This window comes from Tachysurus vachellii, chromosome 16, assembly GCF_030014155.1.
Source record: "Tachysurus vachellii isolate PV-2020 chromosome 16, HZAU_Pvac_v1, whole genome shotgun sequence".
In the NCBI taxonomy this organism is placed as follows: Eukaryota; Metazoa; Chordata; class Actinopteri; order Siluriformes; family Bagridae; genus Tachysurus; species Tachysurus vachellii.
The window spans coordinates 4,810,252-4,823,669 of record NC_083475.1 but is presented as its reverse complement, the minus strand read 5'-3'; positions in this window follow the sequence as shown (position 1 = coordinate 4,823,669).

Genomic DNA, 13,418 nt, shown 5'->3' with positions numbered 1-13,418 from the left:
ACTTCTGCCGAGTATGAGTATTATACGAGTAATACGAGTCAATATCTGTGCTCGGATTGAATAAAAATGATCATTGGGTAGCTGATTGTGTCAGCGTTCTGTGATAGGCTAGTCACAGCGCCCCTCCCCTACACACATACAGATGTATTGTGTTGCTGTGTCTCGCTCTGCTCACTCACAGTCACACACAGAACAGCTCTCTGTCTCTTCCTCAGTCACTCGGGTTCGCGGGTCTTTTCCGTTAACGTTTAGGGTTTCTACAGATTTTTACTTCGGGTTGTAACTTTAATAATACGTACTTACTAACCAGTAGAGTTCTGGTAAACGTGGGTTCGTTCAGACGTGGTGCTTGCTTGGTAGAATGCGACTCGCATTGCGTCTCTGCCTGTCGTAGATTTTTTTCTTTTTTAAACCTTCAACTGTCTCTAACCAGTAACCAGACACTGAGTGTCTGACACGTTTTTGCTGTATTTCATAAAAACATAAAGGTAGTAAGCTAGTGTTATAAATATTATAAATTAATTATTACCAGTTAAAGCCCCGCCCATTTCAAGACAAGACCCTACTTCCGGGTTAGGCCACACCCACTCCAAGTACAGATACAGATACGGATAATTCATATGGTTAACAGATACAGATACAGCTAATGCTAAATGCTAATGCTATTAATCCCTAATATGAAGTTGGTCTGTAGTTCATGACACTTATCATAAATTTGACAATGCAAAAGCTATTTAACATAAGGTCTGAAAATAAGACTGACATCTTACCTTATTGAACAGGAGTTTTCTTGTGCAGAACACTCTCTTTCCATGCGAGCGAAAAAAAAATAATGGCGGTCAAAAGACTCTTTCGAAGCGAGCTGGCGCTACGTCATGAGGTCATGTGACTTGTCAATCCTCTGCTCTGAAGTAGAAATGTCCTCTGAGTGAACGGAATCAGTGCAAGTTTTACCAGGAGTGGTGCTGGTTACTTTTAAGCAAACTAAAAAAGAACAGGTTCAAATGGAAAATCCAAAAATTTGGATCAATTCAGTGTAGAAACAAACTTTAAAAGAATGACAAAGCTGTTTCACTTTTTAAGTGTACTCTAACCTGCTGTGACACACTGCTCTGACCAAAAAGATATTACACCTGAAGTAATTTATACTGACGTCCCTCTGTCCTCTTCAAGTTCTCCCTAATCTATTGTTTGTATCTTTAGGTGAAGGAGACAGACTTAGACCTTCTTGTCTTTTCAGGATCCTCACAATGGGAGGCCTTGTTTTTATTAAAAGCAGTGTAATACAGATAAATGTGTGTAATATATGTAAAGTAAAATTACAAATAAAATCTGCTTCAAATAAGCAAACAATTCTAGTGTAAGTAGAAGAAAATAAAATAACAAACCAAGAAACAGTCTCCAAGTGTCAAAAAATAAAAACAAAAACAAAAGTTATTGGTCACGTACACGTACATACAGGGTACGACATGCAGTGACATGCTTTCTGCAACTGTCCGGTATATAAGCATAAAAAAGGAATACAATTTAGGATAAAAAAAATAAACTAAAACCAAAAGGAGATAGATAAATAAAAAAGTATCAACTTTATAAAAAAATATGAAAAAAATATGAAAATATAAGTGAAAAATAATGTATATACATAAATATACATATATAAATATAATTAGTTCTTCAGGATTTTTGCCGCTGCTGATTGTGTGTTTTTATGCCGACTGTGTGTTTTTTATACTGCTGACACAAAACCTTGTGATTTCACATCAAGCTTTCAATGTTACTCTCTATGCATACAAACGATTACGTAAGTTCGTATAAAAGGTAAAGAAAACTTATCGTTCTATAAAATGAAAAAGAAAACTTATAACAATTCAATAATCTTCTTTCAGCAAGATGATGGGTCTTTATCCAACTGTCTAGGTACAGTGTCTGTTCCTCCTGTTGTTGTATCAGCTTCCTTCTGGATCTCTTCTTCACAGTTTTAATCAGATACATTCACTTCATGCAGATACATTCAATTCAGATACATGCAGGAAATAATATACGCATGTTTACGTCCACGTCCATACGTTGAAGCCACACAAAAGGAACGATGTATCTCATATGTGTGCACCTGCAAAAGCAACCCTTTGTCAAGAGTATAATCATTCTGGTGGCACGAATGAACCCACAGTCCGTCAGGGAGGACTAGCTCTGCGTTTACAAGGATCAGTGTCCTTCAGCAACGTGAACCAGGTGTCAGCCGTCGGCGGGGAAGGGTATGTCAGGCAGGTGCGATGTGGTGCCGCACCCAGGTCGAAGTCCCTCCAGATGAAGTTAGACTGGTCCACCTCGATGTCCAGTTGCATGCACGTGTAGATGAACCAGGCGTCGTCAAGGCGACAAGCGACACCCTGTGGGCTCGCCTCTAACCGCGCACAGGTGAGGGGTCGCTGGACTCGTCGCTGGCCTCTCCGTGGGCGGGACATGGCCTGCACACAAAGCTCTTCGACCTTGACTGCAGTGGGGGTAGCTAACACCACTTCAAAAGGTCCCTCTTTTCTTGATTGTCTCCAATGTATTCGTTGTCTCTTGAATGTTCTGATGTGCACGTAGTCTCCTGGGTCTACCTGGTTACGTGGTTCCCCTTACTCTACTGCTGTGCCATGCGTAGCCAGACTCACCTGAGAACACAAGAGTCTGTGGATATGGGTTAAATACTTCACATAGCTTGACATTTCGTTCAAGCGATGGGCCCTTATAGGGTCCTCGTGTGAAAGCCAATGCCTGTCACCATTTCATGAGGTGTCAAGTGCGTTGTACGGTTCATCTGGGACCGCATTTTCATCAGAGCCAAAGGCAAAGCCTGTACCCAATTCAGACTTGTGCTAGCGCATATTTTTGCAATTTTCTCTGTCAACACGCCGTTGGCTCTTTCTACTCTTCCTTGTGAACTTGGGTGATAGACACATCCCATCTTATGGTTAATGCATAACACTTGCGCAAGGTACTCAATTACTTTATTTACGAACTGGGATCCATTATCTGAACTCAACTGATCTGGAATACCAAACCTCGGGATTACTTCCCTACACAAGAATTTTGTCACTGTCTTAGCATCATTCTTGGCACAGGCCACTGCTTCAACCCATCTACTGAACATGTCAATCACTACCAAAATGTATCGCTTCCCTTCCGCTTTTTTCTGCCATATCCACAAAATCCATCATTAAGTGTCGAAACGGCCCCCGGGTGTCCTATTTATTGTCCTAAATGCTTCCTGACATTTCTTTTAGCACATAGCTCACATGTTCTCAATGTTTTGTCTACGAAGCTGGCTAGATACGGAGACCACCAATTTTTCCTGATAGTATCTATTATCACCCTTCTGTTACAGTGGTCCATCCCGTGGGCTTCCTTTATCAACATTGGTAACAGGGCTGTGGGTGCTACCCACAACCCCTCTCCGCCTCTCCATACTCCTGACTCTTGGTCCTGAAATGCACCTCGCTTTTTCCACTGTTCTACTTCTTCCGGATTGGCTGTGTTTTGTGCATCCCTGACATCTTTTATTGACATCTCTCCTGGACCTGCATCTTGCTCTTCTCCCTGCATAAGTGCCATTATGCATTTATCCCCTAATGCTGCCTTTTTAGCTGCTTCATCTGCTGCAGTGTTCCCTCTAGTTATTGTTGTTCCATCTGTTTTGTGAGCTCTACACTTCACGATAGCTAATTTCTTAGGTAGCTGTATAACTGCTAACAGTTCTGATATGGCTGGTCCATGAGTGATAGCGGAACCATCAGCCCTCTGGAAACCTTGCTGTGCCCAGATTGGTCCAAAAACATGACATACCCTATACGCATAGGCTGAGTCAGTGTAAATTGTACCCGCTTTTTCTGCTCCTAGCTTACACGTTGCTATCAATGCTTTTATCTCTGCCCATTGAGCTGAGCATGGTTGTGGGACAGTCACCTCGCTAATTGTTCGATATATATTCTCAATGAGGTCGTATTCTATTAATGTATAACCTGCTTTGTTTCCCTCAGTGGTACGATAACATGATCCATCCACAAAGAAAATTCGTTGTGCCCCTAGAAGAGGTTGGGACTCTAAATCTGGTCGCGCTTTCAGGAACTTTTCAGATTCCTCTGTACAATTGTGTGGAGTCCCTTCACTCGGCAGCACCATTCTTTCGGCTGGGTTTACTGTGTTGCACCTTTCGATTGTCAACTCTGGTGCTGAGAGTATTACATCATATCCTGTGCGCCTTGCATTGGTTATTACAAACGTTTGATTTGTCAATAATGCATGAAGTGCAGGTGCTGTATACAGGGTTACGGGGTGACCCATCGTAATTGTAGAAGCTTTTTGATATGCAAATGCTGCTGCTGATATAGCACGATAACATGGCGGTATGCCCTTCTCAACATTATCTAACGCTGTGCTGAAGTAGGCAATGGGCTGTTTTCCTACCCCTTGCTGTTGCTGCATTAATACTGCCGATGCAAAACCTTGTCTTTCTGACACGTATAGGTGAAATGGTTTGCTGTAATCTGGACTAGCCAGCGCTGGGGCTGAGGCTAGTGTGCACTTCAACATCTTGAATGCTGCTAGTGCTTCTGGTGTCCATGTCAGCTGTGCATTGGGTTTAGCCTGATCTGTAGCTTTTATTATGTCTCTAAGTGGTTGTACTTTTAAGGCAAAATCGCATATCCATGGTCTACTGAACCCTGCCATGCCCCGGAATGACAACATCTGGCGCACGGGGAGAGAGGGACACGAGCTGTGCCAAAACAAAGAAATAAGCAAAACAAAACCACTCCTTCACTCCTTCACAAAACCACTTGAAATTAACCCTCTAACCTAAACTACAAAAGGAAAAGTAATGAGACAGAGCTTCAGCTTCGAACGACACCCTAACTAACCTACACTACCTACCACAAACAAAACGTACAGAGGGTGGCACACGCTCCTAACCTAATGTGTCTAATACAGGAAAGAGTACCTACGTGTTGCACAATGTATGTCCCATGACGTACTTGTACCTGTCCACTTTCCCCAATATACACAATGTCACACACAGGGCGAATGACCACTAACATACATACGCACGGTTTGAGGTCGTGGTGCATCACGTATAGCTTGTACATGAGCCGGTAATATCTTTCGTGTTGTTCCTTCTAGAACTCGTCCTAAATATTCCACCTTTCTCTGGCAGAATTGTAGCTTCTCTTTACTAACCTTGTGCCCATTATTTGCTAGGGCCTTCAGTACTGTTATTGAATCCCGTACCCATTGTTCCTTTGTTTGGCTACAGATCAGTAAGTCATCAAAATACTGGACTATGAGGCTATCCATTTATAAATTCACCAGATCTCTTGTCAGTACTTGGTTGAATATCGATGGGCTTTTGTATAAGTATACTGTTGCCCACGATAAGTGACCACAAACAAGTGCTGAGAATCAGGGTGCAATGGGACACTGAAAAAGGGTGAACATAGATCAATTACTGTGTACCAATTTGTTCCCCCTGGAATATTTGATAACAAAGTGTGTGGATCTGGGACTACTGGAGTCTCGGCCACCACTATCTGATTGACTGGTCTCAAATCGTGGACCAATCTCCATTTGTCTGAGTTAGGCTTTCTGACCGGAAAAGTTGGAGTGTTGCACTGACTCCTAGTGGGGATTAAAACCCCTGCTTCCACTAACCCTTTAATAGCCCTCTAAATAACCCTATCCCCTCTTCCGCTTGTTTGGATAACTGGTATTGTCTTTGAAAGGGTAGTGGAGCGTTGGGTCTGATTTGTATTTTTGCTAGCCCTGCTGATTTGACTAGTCCTACATCTGTTGTGTGCTTAGTCCATAGTTGTTCCGGAACTTCACCTAGTGCTTTAACTACATCTTTTTCTGTTAACTGTTCCTCATCTGCTATTTGTGGCATCTGTACCTCTACTCCTACTCTTACTTGTATCTTTGTTAGCTGACTTACTAACATAGGGGTAGCTACTACCTGCTCTGTCCCTTTATAATCTATCTTTAGAAACGTTTTGTCTTCTGACATATATACCCTAGAATTTCTTGTCGTGCTCCATTTCTCTACCCTTCCTGCTTCTCTCATCATAGGCCCTAAATCTTTTGATTCAAAACCTTGCCCAATCATCAGGGAGATGTGGGAGACTGTGTCTCCGACTTGATACCATTCATGAATTTGTTCAGGGAGTACGGCATATGTAGCTATTCCTTGCCGTCCAAGTATTATGCTGTCTGTGCTGATGACATATTTTCTTCCTTCTAGTCATTCTTACCATAACGATGCATATTCTTCATCTTTTCCCCCTTCATCATATTTCAGGGTACAATGCCATGGTCCTCTAGCCTCACGGCAATCTGGACGTATGTATTTTAACCATGGTTTCCATTCCGAATATTCTTTCCATATTTTTGATGTAGCTTTGACTTCCATCCAACACACTTTCTCCAGTTCTGTCATTTCCTCTTCTTGGCTTACTACTAGGTATTGTCGAGCTAACATTTCTGGAAGTGTTATCCACACTCCTGTTGGCCCACAGTGTATTTTGGCTCCTAGTTTGCAGAGCACATCTCTTCCAAGAAGATTAGCTGGAGTGTCTGGGGAATAAATTAGAGGTGCTTGCACTACTATTCCTTCTACAGTAATCCATTGTGGCTCGGTAAATCGTAGAGTCTGAGTTTTTCCTGAGAAGCCCACTGTTTTTATTGCTCTACATGTGAGGGGAAGCTTTGCACCTTCTTTTCCAATGCTTGTAAATGTTGCTCCTGTATCAACCAGGAATGGGGCCTGTACTTCATTTCCAATTCCCACCATAATTGTTGGTTCTTGTGCAGGGTGCAGTGAGGTGGTACACTGCACCAGCTCCCCCTCTGGCTTCTCTAGGCCTCTTCACATTCCTCCTGGAGCTGGGCCCAGTGGGCTCCATCCAGGTGGTACTGGGGCTTGTCCTTGAAACCCTGGGCCCATCCATTGGCCTGCCCAATTTGAGCTTGTTATGTCCATGTTGTAATTCTACAACTTTGGGCCAGAGTGGTAGTCAAAATAGCCTGTGCTCCTTACACATTACATAAGGACACTGCATAATCACAAATTGAAATTTAAACTCTTTCCCTAAAAACTTACTAGAATGTGGAAAAATAGACAAATCTTTATTTTCTACATCAGCGGCTTCCTAAAACACTATATGAGTGGCTAAAAATATTTTGCGTATTATTTTCCAATATCTTCAATATTCTCTCATCAAATGTTCCTTGTTTAGGCCACTGCAACTCTCCCTTTGTCTGGTCTTGCCACTTTTTCATGTACTTCTTGATTTCTTTTTTCAGCATCCTTGTGCTTTATTATTATAATTGCAGCTGGAGTGATCAGACTTTTTCCCTTCTCCATCATGCACCCCTATCTCGCCCTTGTGGCACTGTCACATGGTACTGGATTTCTGTGTACTGTTGACTATTTCAGCTGAACGTTTATTCTCTTTCTGGTAAACGTGGTTGTGCAGGATTCCTTCTAGTATGGCTAGATATACAAGGCAGATATTAGGATCTCAAAGTATACGTACAAAAAGTACAACTTTTAATTTAAAAAGTTATACATTTAAATTAAAATTGATTAAAATCAATCAACTACATAATCAACCAAGTATTGACCCATTCCATTAATCAACTCACTAATCAATCAGATAAACTACCAGTTAATCAATTAATTAATTAATCCAGTCCAGATTAAAATTGTTACAGTCACTCGGTAAATTCTCCCAACTGGTTTATTATCCTCATCTAACGACTCATTTATAACATCATGTAATGATGTGTCCTCTAACCGGTTAGAGAATGCCCCAGATTGGAAAGAAAACAAAGAGTTACAGAGGCTAGAATGGAGGTTTCATTTCCACCCAAATGATTTTACTGTAAAAAAAAAAAAAATACTACAAGATACTACGGTAAACACATGCCAGGAGCTTATGAACAACTCAAGGTCATAGCCACACGTCTTAGCTTACAGCAAAAAAATTTTTCAAGTCAAAAAAAGACCCAAGAATGGATTTCATATGAATGTTTTACACTAGGCAGTAGTATTTGCTCAAAAAACACAGGAAAGCTATTCTGTGTGTGTGTTATAGGATTGCGCAATACAACTTAAGAATTGTTATCACTGGCAGCCCCCCCGCCAGATGGCCTTTATCGCACCTCAACTGCCAAACACACACAACTGCCAAACAAACGGAGGGTATTCTGAATACAATGGAGAGCCATCATTGGCCTTTAAGCTGTCTATCTCCGCTCTACGGGCACCTATTGGCTCATGTCAGGGCTTGTTCAATTCCTAAGAGTCTGGACTACAAATCTGACACCGAATTGTAGTTGTCTAAGCCTCCAATGGGAAGTGGGAGATGAACTTCTGCTTACGGTTTTCGGTCAGAACCGTAATGATTGTGAGGCGAGCAAAGTGATGTGGATAATAAGGCTTAGGTATTCCACTTCAGGTATTTCGAAAAAATAACTTTCCAAATTTGTTTTGGAAGATATTACCCCAGTGAAGAAAGGGAAGAGCTTACAGGCAAGTAAACAAACTGAACTAGCGCCGCCTAGTTCAGGTAACGATCAACTTGATTACATTTGTACGACTACTATAAATCATATTATGCTTTGTGTGTGGACTTAATAAATAAAACATGACCGTGCATTTAGAGGATCTAATGCTCAAAAGTTACAATGAAGTTGATGCAGCCTCATCCCCTAGCGGTGCTCGTAATACTGGGCGAAGCTGTGCGTGTTCGTGACGTTGTTACTAAGAGGAATTAAAACTCAAACACAGGATGATGATGACTGTTCTTGAGTATAAAATGCAACAAAATAATTCTCTTTTCTCGTTTTACTCAGGATATTAACTGCTCTTCATGCAATCCTGTGTGTGTGTAGCCGGTTGTACTGAATCGTGCGTATCGTGCCGTGTTCTACTGTAACAGAGTACAAGAACTTCTTTACGTACGTCCGAATTTCAAAAATCTGTACTTTACTTCGCTTTTTTAATTTTGAACTTAACCTTTCCACTTTTATTCCGTTATATTTCCACTAAGCATCTTCGTTACTCATTACTACAGACTAAAACCAGACAAATGCCACAAGGGAGATTACACTGCTCCTAGACTGGATTGCATTACGCACGTCCGCACGCTCCATGGAAAAGCACAATCGCGCGCAACGTGCACACGCTGTCAGAGCTGGAAAGAGCACAAAAACACCCAACCGCGGTGAAATGTCACAATTCTTGTTACCACAGTTACAGTACAAACAAAACATTAATGCAAACACTCCATGCAATACTTCATAAACATAATAATCATTGCTCTGGTCTTTGTCTTGTCGATATTATTATTTGTTTAGTTTATTTATTTATTTATTTATTTATTTATTTTTTGATGACTACATACTGGACACACTGTGGAGACTGCACACATACATGAACTGATCTAATTCAAATCTTTGGTGTCCGCTTCTGCCCTTTTACATAATACCATAATTTTTTCTGACTGTGTAGTCATATAATATAAACCTCTTGCTTTAAATTCACACTGAGGCCTAAACCCTGCTCCTAGCTTACCTAAAATCACTATCAATCACAATCAAATTCACAATCACTGAATTTTACTTCTTATTTCTACTTCAGCTTCTTAAGTACAGTATATATCAGATACTTTGAGATGTTTTGCTTAAATATCATTATAAAAGGTGTTATATTTTAATATATGGTAAAATATTCTACCAAAATCTTTTTCTAATATGATACTTGCACTTTTATTCAAGTATTGTTTTCTACTACTTTGTACAATACTGGTGTCGTGCTTACTTACCTCTGTTCTTTACTTACCCACACACCACACTTTTACTACATCAAACAGCAATCCGAATCGTCATTCGGTTCAACAATGCACATGACTGATCCATACACAGTTTGCACATTACCGTGCACTCATTACCGTACACTTATCACGTGTGTACTTGTTTGTTCATGTACACTTATCACGTGTGTACTTGTTTGTTCACGTACACTTATCACGTGTGTACTGTACTTATCTGTTTATGTACACTTATCACGTGTGTACTTATTATCGTGTCCTTTATGTACACATGTACACTTATCACGTGTGTACTTATTTTGTGTATTTATACTGTGTATTTATCTATGTACACATGTACACTTATCACCGTGTACTTATATTGTGTACTTATATTGTGTACTTATATTGTGTACTTATCTATGTACACACGTACACTTATCACCGTGTACTTATATTGTGTACTTATATTGTGTACTTATATTGTGTACTTATCTATGTACACACGTACACTTTTCACCGTGTACTTATATTGTGTACTTATATTGTGTACTTATCTATGTACACACGTACACTTATCACGCACACTTATTATCATAAACACTTATTATCATACACTTATTACCATACATTTATTACCATACATTTATTACCATACACTTATTACCGTGCACTTTACCGTCCACTTATTACCGTGCACTTTACCGTACACCTATTACCGTGCACTTTACCGTACACTTATTACCGGGCACTTTACCGTACACCTATTACCGTGCACTTTACCGTACACTTATTACCGGGCACTTTACCGTACACCTATTACCGTGCACTTTACCATACACTTATTACCGGGCACTTTACCGTGCACCTATTACCGTGCACTTTACCGTGCACCTATTACCGGGCACTTTACCGTGCACCTATTACTGGGCACTTTACCGTGCACCTATTACCGGGCACTTTACCGTGCACCTATTACCGGGCACTTTACTGTGCACCTATTACCGGGGGCCCCCCCAAAAATAAATATCCACTCATGAGATTTTTCCACACACACACAGTCACACATCAAAACCTTATCTACTTACAGTATGGGGCTTTCCCTTTGCTTTTTCTCATCCAGTTCTTTATCTCACCCTTAGGAGTTCTTGATTTCGAGGGCGGCTGTCTGCCCTCCTCTCCATTGCCACCCCTCCCCTCTCAGGTCACAGATTCACTATACACAGACATTTGACTATAACAGGCGTCTGCTCACCTTGTTATTATGGCCGGCCTCTGTAGCCCTTCAGAGAGAGTGGTCCCGGTTCTGGAGGCAGCTCACGCCGTCCCTACAGAGTCCCATCTGGGGTGCCATTAAATATGTCGGAACTTAGAGCCCGTCTCCAAGTCGACACATCGCCGGGTGATTTGTACTTATATACTTTTAATTAATAAAGACTGTTTTAGTTAGACTTAAATGATAAACTATAATTACTACAAGCAAAACACTGAGAAAACTCCTCAGACCTGGATGAGAATGAGCAAACTTCTTTATTGTGGTCAATCAGCCAACAATTCTTTAAGAGAAATTGTAAAAAAAGAAAAGTAACAAAAGAAAACCCAAAAACCCAAAAAAGTGCATCTTCATGAAGAGCATCGGCATGCAAAAACGAAAACAAAAACCTCTCAGGACGGTCCTGCAAAGTAACGGGTTTTTTTACACATACCAAATTGGCCCAAAAAATTCTCCTCTATATATACCCTGGCGCTTCTAGGCACCTCCTCATTGGTTCCCCTCCTCACAGGCCCTCACAGGCCCGTTTTTTCATCATATCACCTTATTTACCGGAATTACCTCATATGTTTTGTAACGTCCTGTTCCCTAACATCCCCTTGTTTTCCATCACCTTTTACCCATATGCCCATTTATGGATTTTCCTCCCCTTTGTTCCCCGGGGCCCAGGTCTGGGAGCCCAGACCTGCGACCCTGGGTCTTCTTCGTTCTACATAACAATTATGAGTCATGGTCTGGGGACCAAGGTCGTCTTCATTCTAAACAACAATTTTGTTATTGTTATTAAAAATGTGCTCAAAAGAGCTTTACTGGTCAATGTTACATTTGCCTCTCAGTCTTTTATGACAGATGTCCTGAGGATTAATCCTTCATTCAACTACAATGAGTAAGTTTCTCTTTTGCTATCTTCTTCTTCTAGGATAGCAAGATGGCGGCCCTAGTCTGCTAGATTGTAAACAACTCCAGCTGAAATATCTAAAACATACCTACAACATTTTGTTTTGTTGTTTTTTGTTTTTCTCTCTCTCGTTTTTTCCCCCTTCCATTTTTTCTCTCTTTTTTTTTCTTTCGGTTTCAAATCCGGATTATAATATTATACAACCTGGATCAGCTCGAAGAATATATCGACGCGCACTTCAACACACTCTGCTGCACCATGAACAGGGACAAACCAGATCACAACAAAAAAAGTAAAGGTAACTCCACTCCAAACTCCAAGAGACCTCGTCCCAATTCACCTTTCAGCTCAAGTACAACACCATCCACATCACCCAAACCGCCGTGCTGCACTGAGGTAAGCGATATTTTGCTATCAATCGAAAATAAACTCACCGGACTTGATACCAGGATTGCACTCATAGAAGTCATACACAAGGAATTCCAAGAATTACGGTACAGCTTAGAATTCAGCCAAGAACAGATAGACACTCTCACTAAAGAAAATAACTTTTTAAAGGACTCCGTGCAAGCACTTACCGTTCAATTCACTTCCGTTGTCGCTGAAAACAAAACCATGAAAGAAAACATTTTGGACTTGCAATCGCGCAGCATGAGGGACAATTTAGTTTTTACAGGCATCCCGGAACAAACTCCAGACGACCCCGAAAAATCAGTCAAGGATTTCATGATAAAACAACTCAAATTACCGGCGGAAACAGTACAGAGCATCACCTTTCACCGAGTTCACCGTATTAGATCAAAAAACAACAACAACCGACCACGAGCGATCATCGCAAAATTCGAACACTATAAACACAAAGAACTGGTTCAGAGGCAAGGCAAACAACTCAAAGGCACAAACTATGGACTCAATGATCAATATCCAAAGGTCATTCTCGAACGCCGGAAACAACTCTTCCCAATCCGAAAACAAAAAATAAATGAAGGAAAAAAGGCAGTCATTACAGTGGACAAATTATACATAGATGGACAACTATATCGTGATAAGGACATTACTCCCTGGCTTTTCTGAACACGTCACTTTCATTCCTGAGTCAATAACTGCCATAATCACTAAAACATGTCATCTATCACTTTTGTAACCTGGAACGTTCGTGGATTTGGTTCTCAGACAAAGAAGGTCAAAGTTTTTAATCATTTAAATAAATTACAAGCCGACATATGTCTCCTGCAAGAAACACATCTATCAGAATCAGATTATAACAAAATTAAATCATCAAATTACAGTCATTTATTTTCGGCTCACTACAACACAAAACAAAGAGGAGTATGCATTCTAATAAATAAAAAAATCTCTTTTATTCATAACACCACTATTACAGACCCTGAAGGACGAT